Raw genomic sequence first — 25293 nt, forward strand, 5'->3', positions numbered from 1 at the left:
AAGAAGGGCTTTGCACCTTTATACAATATGCATGTGTGCTTAGGCCCAGGGTCTTTTGCCTCACCATCCCCACCACTGACTCCCTGTTGCTACTCAGCTTCAAAAAAATAAAATAAAAATAAAAAGTGTCCCAGGAATCATTGGAAAAAACCTGGTAACCATAATCTAGTTTGCCAGTGTGGAGGGAGGATGCTGGACTAAATGGGCATTTATTCTCATGCAAGAGGGATGTCTTTACGTTCTTATATTTTCCAGAACATGAACGTCAAAAAAAGAAAATGAGAATTCTTCTTAAGCTCTGAATTCATGCCTTATCTCATCATACAAAACATCTAGACTTTACCAGCTCTCAATTTCTTACTCTTCACATTCCTTCTTTACCCCATAACCCATTTCTGCCTGTGTGTACCCCACTTTTAACCACTCCTGAGGCCTAGAATAGCCTTCCATCTTCTAACCTCTTTTCAGAAAGCCGTGTCATATCAAGTCAGACTATTGGTCCATATAGACCAGTATTGCTTACACTGGCTAGCATCAGCTCTCCAGGGTGTCAGATAGGTGGGGTATAAATAAATAAATAGATTATTATTATGGTGGAATCCACATTCCCAATGGTGAAACAGCCGTTGGATGGTGAAACCAAAACTGTCTATCTGTTCCCTACATGAACATTGTAGTTCAACAATATCTGGAGGAACACAAATCCCCCATTATTGGTTTAGATGATGAGCTAACCTGTCATGGCCCAATGGAATAATTCATATTTCCCCTCCTAACACAAGTCCACTTGCCACAGTGTGTATAAGAGGAGAGAAGTGCCACTGGGAACATCACAAGCCAGTTGTGAAAGTATCAAGTCATCCCTCCGTTATCTCCTGCATATGATAATGAAAGGTAACAGGCCTTTTGACATAGAAGCTCAGTTTGACTATCACCGCCAACAGAGATGAAGATGTGGCCATTAATCTGCTTAATTCCCTTTTAAAGCTGTCTAAGACTTTGTCAAATCCCTTTTCAAAACCACCAAAGCCAGTCAGAAGCAGTGTTTAATCTGCTGCTAAGATTAAGACAGCTAAAAACTGGGGAAGCCTATATCTCCTGCTGTATCCAAATCTGGACTATAGTAACTATGATTAAACTAACTTATTAGAAAACAATACATATAAACCAGCCTAACAGGCTTATGCGAAAATTGACATTTTTGTAAAGTTTCAGAACGATACATTTAATGATAAACTTTATGCTGCTTTCAACCTATTGTAATATCATGAGTATTTATTAAAATACTCATTTATTTAAAAGCAACAACAACCCTGAAGCCAGCGACTGTTGCCCCATCCTGTGGTGTTGAGTTCCACAAGCGAATCATGCGTCATGCGAAGAAGAAGCCCTTATCCATGTGCATAGTAATGTGTTCCACCTTTGACTGCAAATGTTCCCAGCCTGCCTTTGCTTAAAAGGGCCACTTACCAGCGGAACAATATTTCTGACCCTTGCTTGATATTTTCACCTGGGTTTTGCATTGCTGTGGCCCAAACGATTGGCCTCCCTTTCTCGAATACTGCTGGCCGGTCTTTGTGGAGTAGACCGGCCCTCCCTTCGTCGCACCACTTGACCACTGTTGCTGGCCCTTGCTTGCATAGCCAGAGCTTCCCTTTGAGAAAGAAGACTGACTTGAATATTGTTGGCTACAGGGGCCTCCTTTGGTGATGTACGGTTGACTCGCGCACTGTTGGCCTCCTTTGGTCGCGCACAGCCAGTCTCCTTTCGTTGCGCATGCCGGCAAACACTGGATTGTGCTCTGCTGGGAAACCCACTGCCCACCGCCTTTCGGAGTGCACTGCTGTGTGGTTTGGGTGACGCATGACTGCTGGCAGCTAAAAGAGGCCGATTTGCACGGGGGGCAGCAGGTCTGCTGGGCGCACTGCGAAGATCTGAGCGATTTCTGCTGTGGCGGGTAGCACGGCTGGATGCTTTGAGGTGGTGCACACTTCTGGCCCTGTGGGCAGCAGACTGGGATGCATGGTGCGCCATAGGTCTGCGGAGAGCAAGACTGGGTGCTTTGAGGTTCATAGCATGACTGGGACTGAGGAGAGCATGGCTGTATGTATTCTGGCGCATAGCTCTGGGGGCTCTGTGGAGCATAAGGGGACTGGAGGTACCCAGGAGTGCAGGAATCTTGCCACTGGGGAGAGCATGGTGGGAGGTATGGCTGCTGGCTCTGAGGTCTGTACCCTTTCGTGCCTTTGATGCCAGTATTCTGTTGGCAAATGGGGGGTGGTAGGCATGGCTGCTTACACTGCTGCTCGTAGCAATACATCTTAGGGGGCTGGTGGTTCAACGGGAGGCAACCTGGGAGAGAGAAAACAGGAGACAGTCAGAACATACAGTTGCAATCGGAATTATGTGAAGCCCGTTGCAAATCAGGCTTATTATTAAAATGGGCGGACTTCTAGCTATTTGCAATGAGGAAATCAAACAAAAGCAATTGAAACAGCTCAACGCAATGGATGCTTCAAGTGGTTCCCTTGAGCTACATGCTTTGAGGCAGTAATGATTCTAACTACCAGTTTCTGGTAGTTAGAAACTACCAGAACGGTAGTGGAGGAGAATGGTATGGTGCTGGAGGAGACTCTTGAGAGTCCCATGGACTGCAAGAAGATCCAACCTCTCCATTCTGAAGGAAATCAGCCCTGAGTGCTCACTGGAAGGACAGATCGTGAAGCTGAGACTCCAAGACTTTGGCCACCTCATGAGAAGAGAAGACTCCCTGGAAAAGACCTTGATGTTGGGAAAGATGGAGGGTGCAAGGAGAAGGGGACGACAGAGGATGAGATGGCTGGACAGTGTTCTCGAAGCTACCAGCATGAGTTTGACCAAACTGTGGGAGGCAGTGGAAGACAGGAGTGCCTGGCGTGCTCTGGTCCAGGGGGTCACGAAGAGTCGGACATGACTAAACGACTAAACAACAACCAGTTTCTGGAAACCACAGGAGAGGGCTCTTGAACTCAGGTTTCCCACTGAAGCAACTGGCTGGCCACTTTGAGAACAGGTTGCTGGCCTAGATGGGTCATTGGTCTGACGCAACAGCACTCTTCTTATGTACTTTTTTTTCCTTTTTTTCTTTTTTTAAAAAATAGTTTTATTGGATTTTACATTTTTATCATCATCACAATCATTATTTCAAGGGGGGAAATACTAATTAAGATAAGAAGCTCAACATCAAAAAAACGAAGATCATGGCCACTGGGCCCATCACCTCCTGGCAAATAGAAGGGGAAGAAATGGAGGCAGTGAGAGATTTTACTTTCTTGGGCTCCATGATCACTGCAGATGGTGACAGCAGCCACGAAATTAAAAGACGCCTGCTTCTTGGGAGAAAAGCGATGACAAAACTAGACAGCATCTTAAAAAGCAGAGACATCACCTTGCCAACAAAGGTCCGTATAGTTCAAGCTATGGTTTTCCCAGTAGTGATGTATGGAAGTGAGAGCTGGACCATAAAGAAGGCTGATCGCCGAAGAATTGATGCTTTTGAATTATGGTGCTGGAGGAGACTCTGGAGAGTCCCATGGACTGCAAGAAGATCAAACCTCTCCATTCTGAAGGAAATCAGCCCTGAGTGCTCATTGGAAGGACAGATCCTGAAGCTGAGGCTCCAAGACTTTGGCTACCTCATGAGAAGAGAAGATTCCCTGGAAAAGACCCTGATGTTGGGAAAGATTTGGGGCACAAGGAGAAGAGGACAACAGAGGAAGAGATGGTGGGACAGTGTTCTTGAAGCTACCAGCATGAGTTTGACCAAACTGCGGGAAGCAGTGGAAGACAGGAGTGTCTGGCGTGATCTGGTCCATGGGGTCATGAAGGGTAGGACACGACTAAACGACTAAACAACAACAACAACAGGTCCCCAAACCCAACCCCCCAGTGACTTCCATCAACTTCCTTTTCTGGTTTTTGATGAATTATCTCTCCCTGCTTATTGGTTATTTCTTATCCTTTAAGATTTTTAAAATAATTATTATTCTCTTATCATTCTAACATCATATTTCTATTTCTATATTTGTTTCGTTAATTGCAAATGTTTGCTCAAACCCTGTAAGTGAGTCCCATTTCTTTACATTGATTCTGTAGATATATAACATAAATGGTTCCCAGTCTTTCTTAAAATCTCTATTGTCTTTATCTCAAAGCCTTTCTGTTAATTTTGCTATTTCAGCATATTCCATCAGTTTTTCTTTGCCATTCTTCCTTACTTGGTATTTCCGCACTCTTCCATCTTTGTGCTAGCAGAATCCTAGCCGCAGTTTTATGTTCTAATGAAGATTTCAACTCAGTCCTCCTCTCAGCTTTGGGCAATGCTCCAACCATTGCAGCACACTACTTCCTTTCCCTCTCTTCCTGTGTGGATTTCCACTTTTCCTCCCCGGCACCAGCCGATCTCATCTATGAAGTGTCTGAATATGTTTGCTCCCCTGTAGGGTTCATGGGTTCACCCCCTGCCTTTGCAGAGTGGAAGAAGGTGAAGAAACTCATGTGCGTCACAGGCAGGACAGCTCAAATGCTGAAACCCATTGTTCTGTTGTTCTGGGAATGGGTGTCAAACCCTGCACAGGAATGCAAAATGCCCACTTGTCCTATATCCTGTTTTGCTGACCCAGGCAAGCACTGAAGCTGAAGATTTGTGGCGGGAAGTTAAACGGCGTTTCTGTGCGCTGCTCTGGTTCGCCAGAAGCGGCTTAGTCATGCTGGCCACATGACCCGGAAGCTGTACGCCGGCTCCCTTGGCCAATAAAGCGAGATGAGCGCCACAACCCCAGAGTCGGCCACGACTGGACCTAATGGTCAGGGGTCCCTTTAAGCTAGGAGCTACCCACTACATGGTGGCAAATATTCCTATATTCTTTTAATTTAAAATTCTCTCCCTGCACCTTAATGGGGTCCCCCCCCCCTAATATCTTCCATCAACTCTTTCCCAACCCACAAAACCCATCTGCCATTAAAGTGGGGAAGGGCCACAGCTCGGTGGTAGAGGATCTGTCTTGCATGCAGAAGGTCCCAGGAGGACACCTCTCACGTCCAGGAAGAGACCACCTGCCTGAAACCCTTAAGAACTGCGACAGACAATGCAGAGGGTGATGATATAATAGCACAATGCAAAGTCACAGGGAAATATATCACCAAGGACCACAATAAGCAGAATAGATAAGCAGAGAAATATACATAGTCTTTTTCTTTACAATCTCTCGTTTATTTCATAGAAGGAACATCAACTCTTAAGTCAAGACCCGGATGCTGTTCTGGTAAACTCAGCATTTCTTCCCACAAAGGGGCTTAAAAATCAAGCTGTACAATGAAGTCTAAGCAGTAAACAAGCAATAGCTTAGAAAACTGGACAAATCTGTCCCTGTATTAATATTTCCCAAGGGAAGAACAGAAAGAGACTCTTCAGCTTTCCTAACAAATAGAGAGAGCCTTGAATGCCTTGGTTCCCAAACAAAATGGCTCCCAAACATTTGAAACCCAGAAGGGAGTGTTCCAGTTTTTGAACGATTTTCAGAAGCTGAATGTCCGGCGCAGCTTCGGTGGCTTCCGATTGGCTGCAGGACGCTCCTGCAGCCAATCAGAAGCCATACTTGTTCGAGAACCGAGGTACGACTGTATTTCAAATCTACCCTGAGAATTACTTGATGGATAACACTCTAAATCATTAAGAAATATATTAATATAATTCCATTGGTTGGGTTAAATTTATTATATGATGGAGGGCAAGCGTGAATGAGAGAGAGAGAGAGAGAGAGAGAGAGAGAGAGAGAGAGAGAGAGAGAGAGGACTATCAACATTCTGTCACACACCTATGTGACCAAGAAGCAAAACTCAGGCTATGTAGATGAGAGAAGAGATGCAATTTTTAATGCCTGAAGACACCAAGGTCAGGGAGAAAACTTATTCCATCACCACCCACCCCCAAGATCATTTTGCAGGATCCAGTCCTTACACCAAACTCACCCTACTGACTTATTTATCTTGTATATTTTCCAGGGTTTATATACCAATCCATTGTCATAAAAACCCAATTCACAAAAACTCATCCTGGTGACAGAACTTTTTGCCACTACCAATACATAATCGGTTGGACATGCTCATTTCCCTGAAGCTTGGGGCTATCCCAGAGGAAGGAACCTCTGTCTAAGGCATTTGTGTGGATAAGGAAGCAGACCCATCTGATTGTGGCTCTCATTGCAACTCCAGACAGACATTACAAAGTCAAATGGAGCAGAAATATCATTTGGACGGCTCCACACCCCCATCCAACAGTCTGCCTGGCGCAGAAGAGCAATTAAGAGTAGAGGAAAGATCACACTTACCCTGCTCAGTGGAGAGGAGAGGAGGAGAGGAGAGCAGGACACACAGACCAGAACAGAGGAGCAAGGTGAAGGGGCAGAGAATTTATGCAGTTTCCTGCAACGGTCTTGTGGCCACGAGGCAGAGATGATTGCATGTGTAAATGGGATTCCTCTCAGCCTTACACAGACATTTTTACCTGCTGCTGTAGACCCAGTGACTCGCCAAGAGAGAACGTGGAGCCCAACTTGTGTTATCGTTAATTATCATGTCACAGCTAATTGGCAGGTGCTGCAGAGGTCACACCCTGCAGCTGTTTAGCAGGAGAAAGAGGCAGGAGATCAAAGGCTTCCAGACAATGGGACTCCATAAACAGCCCAGACAAACATTGGCGGTTAATTTACTTATTTATCTATCAGAATTGATTGCTTTCTGTAAGTCCTACTCAGAACAGACCCATTGACACCAATGGCCTTAAATTAGGGATGCCCATGGGTTTGAGTGGGGTCAAACCTGAGTAGGACTTAACTGGAAAATATAACCCTAAAGGTGGTCTAGAGGTGGTCACCAACCCTAGAGGTAACCCTAGAGGTGGTCACCAACTTGGATGGCTTTAGAAAGAGGATAAGATAAATGTATGAAGGATGGGATGATCCATGGCTACTAATCCTGGTAGCTAAGTTTTGCCTCCGCTGTCGGAGGCAGTAAGCTTCTGAATGTCCATTGCTAGGAAGCACAGATGCAGAAAGCTTCTGTTGCACCCAAGTCATTCTTGTGGGCTTCCCATCTGCATCTGGTTAGCCACTATGAAAACAGGATGCTTGACTCGATGGGCCTGATCCAGCAGGACTGTTGTTATTGTAGACCTATTGAAACCAATGGACCTCTGTTTACCATGTTGATTAATTCCAGTGTGTCTACTTTGAGTAGATACAACCACTATGATGTGGTTGCAAGGGCCAGTGGGCAAATTGGGGGGGGGGGCATATTTTGAATATTGAGAAACTGCCCTGACCACCAGTGACAAAATAGCTCTCATGGGAGTGCGGTCGCCCAAGAGACTGCCTTATCCTTTATACACCCAGTCTTCTTCTTCTTCTTCTTCTTCTTCTTCTTCTTCTTCTTCTTCTTCTTCTTCTTCGGTGATCACGCGTAGCTGAGTAAGATTGTCTTCCATAAACACGGTTTTAACAATGAGTCCGTAAGTGACTGTGGAGGCCAATTCTGGATCCACACGTCCTTCCACAGTGGGGACATTGGTTTCCGGGCAGGAGTTGATCATAGTGAGGGTTTGCCAAGCATGCCTTCCTCTTAGCACTTTTCTCCCTTGTGTCCTGAGTTTGAGAGTCTTCAAAGCCCATGACACCTTTGGTCAAGGCTGTTCTCCAACTGGAGCGCTCGCAGGCCAGTGTTTCCCAGTTGTCGGTGTTTATACTACATTTTTTTAGATTTGCCTTGAGGGAGTCTTTAAACCTCTTTTGTTGACCACCAGCATTACGCTTTCCATTTTTAAGTTCGGAATAGAGTAGTTGCTTTGGAAGACGATCATCAGGCATCCGCACAACACGACCAGTCCAACGAAGCTGATGTTGATACACCCAGTAGATAACTGCTGTCTGCAGGAGAGTATCTCCTGCAGTTTCCAAAGATTTCAGAAGCCCACTAAGCAACAACTCACAGCAGGGCTTTTAGTGTGGCTGCCCCTATTCTATGGAACAGCGTCCCTATCAAGAGATAGCAGACACTGACTATCTGTGTTTTCTGGAAATGATTAAAGATATTTTCTGTTCCGACAGGTTTTCCCAGATGGATTAACAGAACTTAGAAGAAAGAGCAAACTATCTCTCGTGTTATTTCCTGTGACCTTTCCCAGGACATTCTAGTGGGCACCTTGACTCCCATAGCTGACACCCCTGGTTTATTGTGTTGCTTTTTAAAAAAAAAGTAGTTTAGTTTGATAGATACCTTTGAATGGTTTGTATCCTGAAAGGCAAGATATTTGGTAATCTCACAACAGGGTAAATTTACAAGAAACATGTGCAAGCAAAAAGAGGGCATTCTTCTTCTCTTCTTCTTCTTCTTCTTCTTCCTCTTCCTCTTCCTCTTCCTCTTCTTCTTCTCCTTTGAATTTATATACCACCCTATACCTGGAAGTCTCAGGGTGGTTCATAGAATAAAATCAAAATATAAAACCACAAAATACACAATCAAAATAAAAACAATAACCCGATAACCCCCTGTGCAAAAAAGCCAACAACCCACATTTTAAAAGGGCATAGGATGTCAATCAAATCAAGTAAAGGAACGTTTTTGCCTGGCACCTAAAGGTGCATAATGAAGGCGCCAGGCAGACTTCCCTGGGGAGTTCCCTACATATAACACATTGCAGTAATCTAACCTTGAGGTTACCAGAGCATAGGCAACAGTAGTCAGGCTACTATCTTGAAGAGACATTATTCTGTATGCTAAACTGGGGTTACAACTTGAATTTCGTGCCCTGGCAATTATGCGGGGACATCAATTTGTTGTGCTGCTGTGTGCCAACCATTTTTGGCACATATCACATTCAGATGAGGATGTGAAGCAATTTTTCAAGAAGGGGAATGAAACCATGCTTGGCTAGCCGCCATCATTCCTTTGCTTCCCTGGAAAATTCCAGTCCACAGTCTATTGGGCTGATCAATGGCGGACTATGCCAAACCAATCCAGTAGCTGCCCTGTGTGCCTCAAAGAGCAAGAAGTTTCAGAACTGTTATTTTGGTTGTAAGTCGCTATAATGATAATAATAATAACCTAGAGCTTATTCACAATTTGAGGGTAGAGGGACTGTATTCCTTGTTGAGTGAAGGATGGCAAAGGCATCTGGATAATCCGACATTTAAATGGCGTTGAAGTAAGTCATTGAGGAATGTGTTTGCTCTGGGCTTCTCCACATCTATATAGCATGGTTAGCCAACATGGTGATCTCCAGAAGTTAACGTAACAAAAGAAAAGAGCTTGCTGGATCCGGTCCAATGACCCATCTAGTCCAGCATCCTGGCCAAGCAGGGATGGGAAACTCTTGTGGTAAGAATTTTAAGCTCTTAGATATATAATAGATGTTCATAAATGTACCAACCAAGCACGTACATAGATCAGCTCAGGAAGACCGACCTGAAACCATTTTTGATTCCCAAACTGACCAAATGTTTTCTCTGCAAGGAGGGAGGGGGGTCAGGGAGCCTTCCCATTGTCTCAGGAACTGAGTAATCAGCATTTTAATGGATGACAAACTATCAGGAAAGGTAATCAGATAACCTGGCAGACAGGAAAAACAACATTCAAATTTCTGTTGTAGACCACCTTTTCTGTGATGTGGGTATGATGTTTGTGGGGTGGTGGTCTTGGGTTACACTCCTTCTGTGATGTATGTATGATATATGGAGGGGTGGTCTTAAGCTCCAAGGCAGGTAATTTAAAATGTCTGTATAAGGGCAGGCACACCTTGGTTCTGGGTTCCTCCTCCCTCCTACGTGTGGTGAGTGAGGACCCTGTTGCAACAGATCAATAAAGATCAGGCTTACTAGCTGCTTTGCTTCTCAATATTCTCTGGTTGGCCTCTGTTCTTTTCTCCTACCAATAGGGAACCTACATAAGGACTCTATATGGGCTCTTGGATACCCCATAAGGGGGGAAAGGGCAGATTTTTGTTTATAACACTCTCAAGCAGGACTCAAGCACAAAGGCACTCTGTCCCCTCCTGGTATTCCAGCCCGGACACTGAAGTTCAGCTCCGAGGGCCTTCTGGCAGTTCCCTCACTGCGAGACATGAAGCTACAGGGAACCAGGCAGAGGGCCTTCTCGGTGGTGGCACCCTCCCTGTGGAACGCCCTCCCATCAGACGTCAAGGAGACAAACAACTGTCTGACTTTTAGAGGACATCTGAAGGCAACCCTGCTCAGAAAAGTTTTTAATGGTTGGTGTTTTATTGTGTTTTTAATATTTTGTTGAGAGCCGTCCAGAGTGGCTGCGGCAACCCATTCAGATGGGTGGCTTATTATTATTACAGTCGTACCTTGGAAGCTGAACGGAAGCCGTTCCAGAAGTCTGTTCGACTTCCAAAACGTTCGAATTCCAAGATGCAGCTTTTGATTTCCTATAGCCAAATGGAAGTCGCCAAAGACCCGCCGGATGTTTGGCTTCCAAAAGAACGTTTGCCAACGGGAACACTCACTTCCAGGTTTGTGGCATTTGGGAGCCAAAATGCTCGACTGCTAAGGCGTTCGTCAACCAAGGAATGACTGTATTATTATTATTATTATTATTATTATTATTATTAAGCATTACTGCTCCAACCATGGAGGCAGAGCAGAGCCATTGTGACTGCTAGCCATTGAAAGCCTTATCCTCCATGAATTTGCCTAATTAACTTTTAAAGTTGGTGGCCATCACTGCTCTCTGTGCGAATGAGTTCCATAGCTTAACGATGTGCTGCATGAAGGAGTACATTCTTTGTTTGACAGCAACTCCCAACATCCCTTACCTTTGACCACGCTGGATTGGGCTGGTAGGAGTTCTAGTTCAACAGCATCTGGCAATCCAGAGGCTGCCCGTTCCTGCATTAACATCTGCTGTGGGGCTGTTGTTGTACTGAAATCTTTTGATAAGGGGAAGGATAGAAATTGAAATAATAATAATAATAATAACAATAATAATAATAATAATAATGTCAGTGGCTGACTGAAATAGGCCAACACTACTATCTCTTAGAGGGGACGCGGGTGGCGCTGTGGGTTCAGAAGGTCAGCGGTTCGATTCCCCGTGACGGGGTGAGCTCCTGTTGCTCGGTCCCTGCTCCTGCCAACCTAGCAGTTCGAAAGCACGTCAAAGTGCAAGTAGATAAATAGGTACCGCTCCGGCGGGAAGGTAAACGGCGTTTCCGTGCGCTGCTCTGGTTGCCAGAAGCGGCTTAGTCATGCTGGCCACATGACCCGGAAGCTGTACGCCGGCTCCCTTGGCCAATAAAGCGAGATGAGCGTCACAACCCCAGAGTCGGTCACGACTGGACCTAATGGTCAGGGGTCCCTTTACCTTTACTATCTCTTAGGCAAGTCTACCACTCATCTCAAAAAGGAATTTATAGTCCAGAACACATGTGGGGAGACCTTTGCTGCCCCCACCATCCAATGTTTTGGGTCCAACTACCAACACCCCTGACCTTTGTCCATATTGACTGGAGCTGAAGACATCCAACAACATCTGCAGGGCACTACTTAGACCACCACTGCTTTTGCATGTGCAGGTGGAGGAGAGATCTGAAGAAGAACAGGAAGGAAGTGCTTGGCTGTTGACCCACAACCAACTGGCCGCTTCCTCCCTCCTCTTATTGATGCTATCTGAGTGGTATGGTTGCCATGTCCGTATGGCTTCATCCCAAGATGCTCTGGTTTGGAATGCAAGGGCCACGTGGCTCAGGAGCTGCCATTATCTCATGTCACGGCGTGAGGCACAAACCAAATCATTAGGTTGCATCAGCTGAGATTACAACACTGGCACACGGAGTACATTGCCAGTTAAGATCTGCAGCTCTTACACCAGCCTACTGATGAACCTGAGGGACATCTGGAGTTTGAGCCAGGACCTGTTTCCCTTGTGTCCTGCTTGAGGGCTTCCAAAAGACATCTGGTTGGCCACTGTGGGAACAGGATGCTGGACTAGATAGGTCCTCTTTGACCTGAACCTTTGAGATTCTTTTGATGTTTTTAGGTGACAACAAAGAGATGGGATGGAGAGAACAAGAGAGAAGCAAAATAATGTGCAATTCCATTCAGTTCCACACACTTCAGCTTCTTGCCAGTAGATGACAAGGACACTGAAAAAAAACAACGCCTTGGGGTCATCCAGAGTTCCTTTTCTGCTGCATTTCTTGACGCAGGATCCAAGCTTCAAAGCACTGTGACTGAGCACTCCCCACGCCATCACTTTCCCCATGGAAACCTGCTCTTTACTGGTGAATCAGAGGAAATTGCAAACTGCAGAAAACCGGAATTGCCATTTGTTCTGACCCAGTGTTAAACAGCAGGATTTTGCAGGGAAAGTGTTGTGGCAAAAAAAAGGGGGGGGAGCACTTGGACCAGTGCTTTGCCTAGAATTGCAACATAAAAGGTATAGATGAGCCCTCTGTTTGAGAGTTTCTTAGGGGTATCTGGTTGGTCACTGTAAAAACAGGATGGTGGATTAGATGGGCCATCAGCATGATCCACCAGTTTTCCCTTATGTTTTGATGGGTCTGTGACTTCTGTACATTGTGGAATGTGTATCACGCCCAGCACCCTCTTCAGACACAAAAAGGGACAGAGATGTGAGAGACCAGCCCATGGAACAGGCAGATGGTGAACATAGTCATGTTAAAGTTTAGGCCATTTATCCATATTGCCCAATTCCTTTTTCTGTCTCCAACTGAAAATTCATGGGAACATAGGAGGCTGGGGAGTCAAACAACTGGTCCATCTAGCTCAGAGCTGTTGACACATCTGGAACACTGTGTCCAGTACTGGGCACCACAATTTAAGAAGGGTATTGACAAGCTGGAACTTTTTGCAGAGGAGGGGGACCAAGATGACCAAGGGTCTGGAAACCAAGACTTATGAGGAACGGTTGAGGGAGCTGGGTATGTTCGACTGGAAAAGAGGTGACTGAGAGTAGATATGATAGACATCTTCAAATAGCTAAAGGGCTGTCACATAGAGGATGGAGCCAGCTTGTTTTCTCCTGCCCTGGAGGCTAGAACCTGAAACAATGGATTCAAGTTACAAGAAAGGAGATTCTGACTAAACATCAGGAAGAATTTTCTGACAGTAAGAGCTGTCTGACAGTGGAAGATTGTGGACTCTCATTCCTTGGAGGTGTTTAAGTAGAGGTTGGATGGTCATCTTTTATGTATGATTTAGCTAAGATTCCTGCATTGCAGGGGGTTGGACTTAGGTGACCCGTGGGGTCACTTCCAACTCTACAGTTCTATGGTTCTGTGCTGGTCCCGGGGGTAAGGTACCTTGGGTGTAGCAGAGTCCACACGAAGAGGGGCAAGGTCTGAGGCAGAGAGCCGGGCGGGGAACAGGAATGCTGGAACAGGAGGCTGTGCAGGGAACAGGAACACCGGATGGTCGGGAACAGGAGGCCGAGCAGGGAACAGGAGTACCGGATAGTCAGGAACAGGAAGCCGAGCAGGGAACAGGAGTACCGGATAGTCAGGAACAGGAGGCCGAGCAGGGATCAGGAACACAGGAAGGTCCGAAGCCAACAACGACGTTGCTCCCGCAACCTGGGGCCGGGCTGACTGGGCTTTTATCCTCTTCTAAGGCCAGGGGCGGTCCCGGTCCCCAGGAGCCCCGCCTCCTCTGGCCTTAAGGCGAGCACTCCTCCTGGGGGCAACCAGTTCCCTTCGCCTCTCTGCCCTAAGCCTCTGCAGATCAGGAGAGGCCGAAGGGTTACTGGGCCCTGGAGGAGGCTCACCTGTGGCCACTGAGTCATCAAGCCCCTCTGGGGCCAGAAGGGCTTCACCTGGGGCCAGCTCCTGATGCACTGCCACAGGTGCAGGCTCTTCAGCATCTAGGCCTTGCCCCAGTTCAGCCGGCCCTGGAGGCGGGGACTCCTGTGCAGGCTGGGATTCCTCTGTTTCATCCTCCGAATCGGAATCCCAGGCCATCACAGGTTCTATGTTTCTATAAGTCTATGATTCTATGAGATGGTTGGACGAGATGGTTGGACAGTGTTCTCGAAGCTACCAGCATGAGTTTGACCAAACTGCGGGAGGCAATGGAAGACAGGAGTGCCTGGCATGCTCTGGTCCATGGGGTCACGAAGAGTCGGACACGACTAAACAACTAAACAACAACAAATGATTCCATGACACTGACTTGCAGGTGCTTTCCAAGGTTTCAGAAGCAGTCCTAACCAGCCCTACTAGTCCAGGATTTTGGGATCTTCTGCATGTAAATAAGATGCTGTGCCACTGAGTGACAGCTCATCCCTGCAAATGTTTGCTTACACTGTCCCATTGCTAAATAAATTGCTCTAGCCTTGATATGCCACCCTTTCTGAACATAGCCACCTTACACCAAGTCAGACCAATGGTTCATATAGCTGAGTGCTGCCTACACTGGTTGGGAGTGGCTCTCCAGGATTTCAGACAGAAAGCCTCTCCCAACCCTACCTGGAGATGGGAAGGATAGCACCTGAGACCTTCTGCATATAAAGCAAACGCTCTACCACACAGCCACTCTCCACTTCCAACCAGAAGTCTGCTTCATGTTTGGTCAGCAGTGTTGGCTATTTTCCTGAGTCATGCAAAGTGATGCAGCAGTTTCGCCCCCGAAGCCCTAGCGATGAAGTAGGCTGCACACACAAGACTTGAATGATGGCTCTTTACTTGCAGGACGGCAACTATTACAAACAGTATTATTTGTGCATATCCAGTCCGATGCAACGCGTTTCTCTCCCTTGAGCCCAAGAGAGGGTTTTCCTGCTTCTTGCTTCCAAAACTTCCAAGAAGCAGTCCATAAATTATAGCTTGTCTGTCTTCACCAATTCCTATGTTACTGGAGTCTCCACACTCAGCAAAACAATGGCAAAAGAGAGCCACTGTGGTGTAGTGGTTAAGAGCAGTAGTCTCGTAATCTGGTGAACCGGATTCGCGTCCCCGCTCCTCCACATGCATTTGCTGGGTGACCTTGGGCTGGTCACACTTCTCTGAAGTCTCTCAGCCCCACTCACCTCACAAAGTGTTTGTTGTGGGGAAGGAAGGGAAAGGAGATTGTTAGCCGCTTTGAGACTCCTTAAGGGGAGTGAAACGCGGGGTATCAAGTCCAAACTCTTCTTCTTCTTCAAAAGAACTACCAGCCAACCTCTAACTCCCACCCCTCTTACCACTACCTATGACACACACATGCTCACTTTTAAGAGAGCAAGCAAACTGACAATGCAATGATTCAGCCTTTCTGTGTCCTTAATTAGAGTCACAAGATTTGCAGCTGTTACATTACATAGGTTCTCTTTTACCCAGTACACTTTATTCTTTGTAAAGTACATTTTCTAACAAATACATTACCAGTACAAATACTAAGAAGCATGTTTATACCAGCTGGGTAACTGGCAGAAGATTTGTTTCCAGCTCAAGATACCATCTGCAGTAACCCTACTGAGCATTAGGGACCACAGCAGTGGAGGCAGGGAGGAGGATGGAGTCCTGCAAGTCTTGAGGTTGGAGTTCAGTGGTATGACATCTGCACAGCATGCAGAGGGTCAAAGGTTCAATCCCCAGCATCTCCAGGTATTCGCTACACTCAGTGGCACAGCCTCTCAAGGATTTCAGCCAGAGGTTTCTCCCAGCTCTATTTAGGGATGCCAGGATTGAGCCGGGGACATTCTTCACAGAAAGCAAAGGCTTTACTACTGAACTTTGACCCTTCCCCATAGAGGGAACAATCCTTGTGCATTTTGTAGTTTTGTCACATCTTTTTTGTGGCTGTGTGGAAACTGGCATGTTGGGATTTGGCCAGCAGTCACGAAATTAAAAGACGCCTGCTTCTTGGGAGAAAAGCAATGACAAACCTAGACAGCATCTTAAAAAGCAGAGACATCACCTTGCCAACAAAGGTCCGTATAGTTAAAGCTCTGGTTTTCCCAGTAGTGATGTATGGAAGTGAGAGCTGGACCATAAAGAAGGCTGATTGCCGAAGAATGGATGCTTTTGAATTCTGGTGCTGGAGGAGACTCTTGAGAGTCCCATGGACTGCAAGAAGATCCAACCTCTCCATTCTGAAGGAAATCAGCCCTGAGTGCTCACTGGAAGGACAGATCCTGAAGCTGAGGCTCCAAGACTTTGGCCACCTCATGAGAAGAGAAGACTCCCTGGAAAAGACCCTGATGTTGGGAAAGATGGAGGGCACAAGGAGAAGGGGACGACAGAGGACGAGATGGTGGGACAGTGTTCTCGATGCTACCAGCATGAGTTTGACCAAATTACGGGAGGCAGTGAGAGACAGGAGGGCCTGGCGTGCTCTGGTCCATGGGGTCACGAAGAGTCGGAAACGACTAAACGACTCAACAACAACAACAAGAGAAAAGGAGATCAGCCAGTGTAATGCAGATCAAAGCACAGCTGATCTTCTGTGCAAACCATGAGAAGCAGAACTGTGAAAACGCCCCTGAGAGGGGAGTGGCAGAAGGTGATGAGATGTCCTTCAAGATCTGAGAACATCAGCTGCCACCGCCCTTTTAATTGAGAAAAAGGGATCAGCAACTTTGGAGTAATTGAAAATTATGATGCAACCACATAACCTTGGGAATCCAGATATCCCAGTCTGACATCAGCTACCAGGTCTGGACGGAAGGTGGAGCCAAAGAACTTCAGTATTTAAAAAGTTCTTGTTCTTGTATTTGTTTAAAAACCAAATTTTTAAATGTAGTGGTTTTTTTTTTAAAAAAGATAAAAACAAATAAGGATCCCAGCTCTGTGGTCCAATGGGACTTTTTGGTTTAGACAAAAAGTAGGAGCTTATATGGTGGAAGTTTATAAAAGTGATCCCTGGCCTGGAGAAAGTGCATAAAGAAAAGGTTATCTCCCTCTCCCACGAGACTAAAACTTTTGGGCATCCAATGAAGTTGAATGTTGGAAGATTCGAGACATATAGAAGAAAGGACTTATTCACACAGCACAGAGTTAAACTATGGAACTCGCTGCCACAGCGGGTAGTTGTGGCCACAAACTTGGAATTAAAAAGAAAATTAGACAAATTCATGGCGAAAGCTATCAATAGCTACTGGCCATGATGACTATGATCTGCCTCCATGGAAGGTAAAATGTAAAGGACCCCTGGATGGTTAAGTCCAGTCAAAGGTGACTATGGGGTTGAGGTGCTCATCTCGCTTTCAGGCCAAGGGAGCTGGCGTTTGTCCACGAGACAACTTTCCAGGTCATGTGGCCAGCAGGACTGAACCACTTCTCATGCAACAGGACACCATGACGGAAGCCAGAGTGCACGGAAACATCGTTTACCTTTCCACCGCAGTGGTACCTATTTATTTACTTGCACTGGCATGCTTTTGAACTGCTAGGTTGGCAGGAGCTGGGACAGAGCAACAGGAGCTCACCCTGTCACGGGGATTCGAACCGCCGACCTTCTGATTGGCAAGCCCAAGAGGCAGTAATGCTTCTGAATACTAGTTGCTGGAAACCACAGGAGGGCAGAGTGCACTTATGATCAGGTCTTGCTTGTAGGTTTCCCACAGGCATATATAATAATAATTTATTATAATAATTATAATAATAATTGGGTTTCCCCAGTCACACTGGGCGGCTTCCAATGAAAGATTAAAAATACAATAAAACATCAGACATTAAAAACTTCCCTGTACAGGGCTGCCTTCAGATGTTTTCTAAAAGTCAGATAGTTGTTAATTTCCTTGATATCTGATGGGAGGGCATTCCACAGGGCAGGTGCCACGACCGAGAAGGCCCTCTGCCTGGTTCCCTGTAACTTGGCTTCTCGCAGTGAGGGAACCACCAGAAGACCCTCAAAGCTGGACCTCAGTGTCTGGGTAGAACGATGGGAGTGGAGACGCTCCTTCAGGTATACAGGACCGAGGCCATTTAGGGATTTAAACATCAGCACCAACACTTTGAATTGTGCTTGGAAACGTACTGGGAGCCAATGCAGATCTCTCAGAACCGGTGTTATGCGGTCTCGGCAGCTGCTCCCAGTCCCCAGTCTAGCTGCCACATTCTGGATTAGTTGTAGTTTCCGGGTCACTTTCGAAGGTAGCCCCACGTAGAGCGCATTGCAGTAGTCCAAGCGGGAGATAACCAGAGCATGCACCATTCTGGCGAGACAGTCTGTGGGCTGGGAGGGTCTCATCCTGCGTACCAGATGAAACTGATAGACAGCTGCCCTGGACACAGAATGGGTGGGCACAGTAAGACTAGGATGCCGGATTAGCATGGCATCAGGTGACCAAGCAGACTCTTATCTTCTGATGCTCAAATGAAGCTGCCCCTGGGTATAGTCTCAGTTTGTGGGAGGGGAACAGGAGCAAAACTGCACCTTGAGTCCCAAGCTTTTGGCATGACCGTGGCTTACAAAGCAATGACGTGCATCCAAAGAGAGACAGAAACGAAGTGATACTCTGTGATTTATTGATCATTCTTTCAGAAGGAAGGGTAGATTAAATTACAGAGTTTATGATTACGCTTCTTGGAAACAATAAATAACACTGGATAGGGAAAAAAAGACGAAGGCACTGATGTTGTCATCATGTGTTCATCCCGAGATAACTTAGCAGAGTCGAGATACATCTGCAGACAGAACATCAGGGGTGGGTCAAAGTTGTGATACTGAATTTTATGGAGGCACGAATGGTGTTGAAGTTCTCTATGGATCTCAGTGGAGCTAAATGGGTTCCAGCTTGTGGGTTGACTTTTCATCTGGGGGGAGGTGGACGGTTCAATTAGGCGTCATCTGAACCAGAAGTCACTGGAGGGGTCAGGGGAAGCGCACTGCCCGAGGAAGCGTGATCCCAGTGGGGTGCCATCGTGGCTGTCCCCCCACCTGCGCTGGGCCAGCCCCGCCCCCGCCTGGTCTCCACTTCCAGGTGCCCCAGCATGAAGCTCCGCCACTGCTAGGAGTGTATTGCTTCTTTGATTATGGGGATTTGGGGTCTGTAGGAGTCAAAACCTTTCACCTGCATATTCCCTGCCCCATCAGTGCTCCCCTTCTATGCTCACAACAGCCTACTTCATAAGTGAGTCTTTAAATCCTTCAGTTGCATCCAATTGGCTCTCCCACTGCACCTGATTCCCAGGACCAAAAAGACTTGTGGGCTGCTGGATGGAATGGATTGTAGTTCCTTCCTCTGACCAGCAGGTAGAGCCAGGAGGAAGTTCTCCTTCAAGTACAGGTTCCTCTGTGCACTTATTCCCAGTGTGTTGTGGGAGACAGAGAACATAACCCATGGAAGTATCTCCCATGTCACAATGGCGGTCTTTGGATTTAGCCAATGAGGGCGATTGAAAATGGGGGTTCTACTAAGCATGTGAATGGATGCTAATTTGGTCACCTGTGCAGATCAAAGATCACCTCCAAGCAACCACCAATCACACAGGCCACCAATGGAAGGTGTGAGTGGATGAGCCACTAAATGATTTGTGGGACCAGTACCTTCGGGGAGTAATTGCAAATCTGGGTTATATATCTACTGCTTCATCTCAGGGCATTCTTATCTGTGAAGCAGGGATTCTTCTAGACCTGTGGTCCTTCAGATGTTGCTAGACTCCAGTTCTCATCTTCAGCTCCACCTGCTCATCAGAGGAGCAAAGTACAGCTGCTGCTCTGGGCTCCTTTGGGATATACATGTAATTAAAAAAACAAATCTCCAAGAGTTGGCCAATCTGTCTGGGGCTGTTTGAGTCCAACAACTGCAGAGCCACAGAATTTCCTGTCCCCATTGAAGGCCATATTTAGGATCATGAACCAGCATTTGCTAGGCCTCACTCTGGATCGATGGATTAATGGAGAGGAACTGGTGTGTGGCCTCTGTATTATGGGGGGTGGGGAGCTGGAAGAATATGGTAGAGGGTGTTTTATGAAATTCTAAGAATCTGCTTGCTCCAGTTTAACAATTTAAAGCACTCTCTTATCATTGGCACCATCCATCATTCCCATGGAAGATGGGAGACATAGAGAAGAACCCTCTGGAGGCCCCTGTGCAAGTTTTCCAAAGGAATCCAGTTAGCCACCATGAGAAAAGGATGCCAGACTAAACGGGCCATTGGTTTGATCCAGCAGTTTCATCTTATGTTCTGATGCTCTGTCTCCCCTCCTGCACTGTGCAGAGTCTCATGACAGGGAGGAGAAGGTGGCTACAGAGCTGGGGGAATAGGGGCAGGACACAGCCTGGTGCAACCTTTGTAGGTGAGATCAGATGCATCCATCCAGATGGAGTGTGTGTGTGTGTGTGTGTGTGTGTGTGTGTGTAGCAAGACCATAAGGCGAGAGAGTGAGCTCACCCTCAAAAACTTGGCTGGAGGGCTGTGTCAACTTGTTGGGACGTCTTCGTAGCTTCTTTGCGGTGATGGACCTCTTGCCCTGCTCATGTTCCCTGGAATCTTGACTTCTGCATCTTGCACTTGCTGCTGATCCCATACTCCTATTAACCTGAAGATCTCTTCCTTACTTTCAATTAAGAGTCATTGTGTGTTGAGAAAGGAGTGTGGCAGTTGATAGCACCAGAGCCAATGGCAGGCAGGGCCAACTAACTGTGGTTTTCTCCCCATCCTGCTCCTTCCCTCAGTGCTGAGTTCTGCCAAGGGCAGCACTGAAACTGAGGAGGAGGAACGTGAGCAGCAGTGCCACCTCCTGGACTGGATGCAAGGCAGGAGGCAGGCAAGTGGGGTCTGGATGAGGGCAGACTGAGATTGGTGGGGCAGTGCCCCATTTGTCCTAACAGATCAGTCTCTGATATACCCTCCAAATCATGGAGAGCTATTGCAACAGGACTGAGGCAAAGCTAGCATGCTTGTACCTCCCTCACACATTTATTTAATGCCTGACAAGGGCTAAAGTCTATTCAATTTATATGCAAAGTTCAAGTACATAACAGAGAAGCATAGCAGCCAATTGCAACAGCTGTAATTGGTGATAACAGATGTTTTCACTATTATTATTTTTTAATGTTATCACCACTGCTACTGCTACATTTGTAGTGTAACACCCCATAGAAGACATTCCTGATCTTGACTGAGTCCTAAAAATGAAACTTATTTAGGCCACAATTAAGAGTGGGAGGGGGGAAAAACTGGTCTTGACCGAGCTCAAAATGAACGCAATAAGTTATTTCCAGGCCACCACTGATCTGTCAGTCTTTCAGGTGCCACAATACATTTGCTTGAACGGGATAAGTTTCAACAAGTAGATTCTGCTAATATAAATTTATCCACCATGGACACTAGAGGGAGATAACGCATCACACTCTGAACTGAACATCAGTGAGGTCAAATCACACCTTGTTCATAGGTCTCTTCAAAATAGACTTGCTTTGGTTGTTGGGTAGCCAGGTAGCAAAGCAATATCAGACTAGTTTTGGTGTAAAGTTTCCCTACTCAAGGAGTGTTTTGGAGAAGATCCTGTGAAAGAACCCATTATGAGAGCTTTTGTAGTGTAGGAGAGCCAGTGTGGTGCAGTGGTTAGAGTGTTGAGACAAGGACCTGGGAGATCAGGGTTCAAATCCCCACTTGGCTACATGAAGCCACCTGAGTAACCTTGGACCAGGCCCTGCCTCTCACTCTAACCTACCTCACAGGTTGTTGTGGGGGTTTAAATGAGGAAGGGAAAAACCATGTATACCACCTTGGGCACCTTGGGGGGAAAAGGTGGGGGGGGGGAGAAGAAGAAGTCATCAAATAGAGGGGGAGAACGTTCTCCACTTTGGTATGCCAAAGGTGGAATCTTGCATTTAGTATCAGATTCACACAACCCACTGGCTTGTATGGGTTTTCCTATGAGTCTCCTGCACTGGACAGCTCCATGAATGGTCTGTCCATGGAATCTCTTTCCACATCACCAGCTTCCAGAAATCCCACCCCACAGCATTGCCTTAAGAAGATGGCAATAACAGAAAAACAGTTGAAGGAACACCTAAGGAGAGGCAATCAACCATATCAGAAATCATAATGTGTACATTGGATCTCTGTTGACCTTCCCTTCTAGGAGAACTACTTTGGGGGCCACTGGGATGGCTGCTTCTTCTGCTGGTGCTGGTGCTGGTGCTGGTGCTGTTCCACAGGAGGAGGAGGCTGGGTGTAGAGGTGGCCTTCAGCTTCTTTAGGAGAAGGGAGAGGAGGATGTGTTGGCTTCAGGGACTCTTGGCTCAGAGCACGGGGCAAAGCTGGAGTATCCTTGTGCTCCTGCTGAGTCTGGGGTGGAGCCTCCTTCTCCTTTCCTGATGGAGGTCCCTGCTTGGACTCTGGATTATCTTCCTTGACCACGTCAGATGTTGGAGGCTTGTCAGATGGCTCCTTCCTTTCTTGGGGCTCCTTCTCTCCCTGGAGCAGATCTTCTGGTTCTCTGGTTTCTGGGGGGTCACGTTCCTGGTCTTCTTCAGGTTTGTGGAGCAGTTCTGGTTCCAGGGTGGGTTCTGGAACCATCTTGCTCAGGGCACGGGGCAGGGCAGGGCTCTGCTTCCGCTGCTGATGACTTTGCTCTGCCGACATCTTCCAACTCTTATTTCAGCCTGGAAGAGGCAGCAACAACATTTTGTAAATACTGGTAGTAAAAAATAAATAAATCTTGCCCCAATGAGCAAGCAGGGCAGTGCAAATCATGGATAGCTGCACCAAATATTTTCCAAATCTGTTTTTTGAGGGGATAAAAACTTGAAATATCAACATGGTGGTTTAGTTAGTTTAGTTTATTAAATGTGGACGTCACTCCCACCATCGGCAACATACCCACAAAACATCTCTAAGTGATTTGCAACCAAGTGAAAATGCAATAATAAAATGACATCAGGATTGTTCTAAAAAAAGTATTTGAGCCTATTTCTTGCTTATTGTTTAATTTTTATTTATTTTTATTTTTTACTTACTAAATTTGTATATCACCCTATACCCGTAGATCAGTTGTGTTCTAGTACACACACACACACACACACACACACACACACTATAGTGTTGGGTTTCTTTTATACTCGGTTTCAATTTTTTATATGATTTTATAAGTCACTTGGAGTCATGCCCCATGAAAAAGCAACTAAATAAAGTAAAAATAATAATGATAGATCTAATACAATGCTAGTCCCAGTTGGAGCTGATTGACTGAAATTAACAGACATGAATAATAGGTCAATTAGTTTTTATGCACACACTCTGAGTGGGATATGAAAGAATTAACAATTAGTAATCAATCGTTAATAATGAATGGTTAATAATACTAAATGTCACAATACAACAACATGTCGTTGGTGCTGCCCACAAATCCTAGAAAGCAAAAATCTTTTTGCCCAGAGTCAAAATGACAAGCATCTCATGAGTGTGTGTGTGTGTGTGTGTGTGTGTGTGTGAACATGTGCTACTAACAGAGACTGTATCTCCTAACAAAATAACACACACACACACATTTCTTTTATTTTTGTTTCCTTATATTTCTATCCTGCCCTTCTTCCATGCAAGTGCTTCCCAGGTGGTCTCCCATCCAGGCACTGACCAGACCCAGCACAGTTTAACTTCAGCAAGAGGATAACCCCATCGGCCTTCAGACCAATACCTTAAGATATCTGAATATCCACCTGCCCACCCCTGAACCACCTCATCGGCCAAGTTGTTGAAACACTACATCTTCCTCTTTCCTAAATTAGTCACTTAAGTGATACCAACCAGTCAGGGATCCTAGAGCGAACAGGGTGATGTCACAGTGCCGTGCAACCAACCGGTTTGGCAGAGCAATGACATATCTAGAGGCGCTCAATCTGGATCAGCCCAAGCTGATCTCAGTTCCCCGTAAGAAGCTGATTTACACTGAGTCAGACTCTTGGTCCCTGCAGCTTAGTGCTGGCTACTCTGACTGGCAGTGCCTCCCCAGCCTTTCAGACAAAGAACACTTCTCAGCCACACCTGGAGACACCAGGGATTGAACTTGTGACATTTTGTGTGCAAGGCAGATGTCTGACCGCCAAGCTACAGACCTTCCCCAGGGTTATAGCCCTAGTTATCTCCAAAGTGCACTGCTGCAATGCCTTTTACACAGGGTTGCTTTGGAAGGTGGTTCAGAAACTTAAGTTGCTGAGAAACAGAGCTATCTGGATTATGGTTACCAGGTGTCCCCATTTCCCGGGGAAAGTTCCCGGATTTACAAATCTGCCCCTGTACAAAATCCGTCCCCAGAATGTCCCCAGATTTCATTTAATGTCCCCGGATTTATATTTTAAGTGTTGTAGATTTATTAGCAGGGAATGAATGTTGTGTGATTGGGTCAATGGCACAAGACACATTATATGGGGACTTCCGGTGAGGCAAAATGGCGGGTGCCACGGCAGCGGGCAGCTCCTGAAGCCAGCCAGAACCACCTGCGCTACCAGACTGGCTCCGGGCTGCTGAGACTGCTGCTGCTGAGGGGGAACCAGGGACGCCCAGCGCGTCAACTGGGGGAACCGCTGACACACGCCCATGACCCAAATTGAGCCGGGAGCAAGAGCGCCCAGCCACCTGGCTGACTGCCCAGCGGCACTCCAGGGCCAGTAAAAACCCCGGAGCTGACGCAGGGAGAAGGAGGAAAGGAGAAGGAGAAGGAAGAGAGGAAGAGGAAAGAGAAAAAAGAGGGGAGCCCCGACCTTGCCACCACCGCCGCTGAGGAAGAGAGGTAGGAGAGCACTGGGAGGGCAAGGACACGTGGCCAAGCCCCGGCCCACTCCACGGCAGATAGAGCTCCAAGAGATCGGGCCAGGACCCAGAGGAAGGCCGCGCGACAGAGGAGACCCAGAACAGAAGATATTACTTCTTAATTTATTAAGAAAAAATTTTTTAATAACTTTCCCCCCTCTTTTTCTCTCACACTTGTGCAGAACCAATTTCCAGTGTCACGGATATGAGAAGAAGCGATTTCCGGAGAATAAATGGTGCAGCCCGAACGATATGAATCAGAACCATGTGGTGATTTCTGGACCGTTCGCGGGCCGGATCCAGAACCCATTCAGGCCAGAACCGGCCCACGGGCCTTAGGTTGCCGACCTCTGCTCTAGCCCACCTATCCAGAACCTGGTGTGCTCCTCACTGGACTACAACTCCCATCATCCCCAGCTATTCTAGTCAATGGTCAGGGATGGTGGGAGCTGTAGTCCATCATCATTTGGGGGACCCAAAGTTGAAGAGCGCTAGTCTAGTCCACCTTTCCACAACCCGGGGCCTTCCGAATGTCACTGGTC

At 46.7% G+C, this 25293-nt stretch overlaps 2 long non-coding RNA genes across 2 annotated transcripts; both read right to left on the reverse strand.

The window, feature by feature from the left end:
- Positions 1-264: 264 nt before the first annotated feature.
- On the reverse strand, positions 265-6551 carry LOC308465840. Its single transcript, XR_013980576.1, has 2 exons — positions 6369-6551; positions 265-2352 (listed from the first exon to the last, which is right to left on the reverse strand). It is a non-coding gene; the product is annotated as an uncharacterized lncRNA (long non-coding RNA).
- Positions 6552-18500: 11949 nt separating this feature from the next.
- LOC308465461 lies at positions 18501-19419 on the reverse strand. The gene is made up of 2 exons (XR_013980461.1): positions 19063-19419; positions 18501-18676 (listed from the first exon to the last, which is right to left on the reverse strand). It is a non-coding gene; the product is annotated as an uncharacterized lncRNA (long non-coding RNA).
- Positions 19420-25293: the final 5874 nt, after the last annotated feature.

The sequence above is a fragment of the Podarcis pityusensis genome, assembly GCF_964106645.2.
Source record: "Podarcis pityusensis genome assembly, chromosome: 16".
Lineage (NCBI taxonomy): Eukaryota > Metazoa > Chordata > Lepidosauria > Squamata > Lacertidae > Podarcis > Podarcis pityusensis.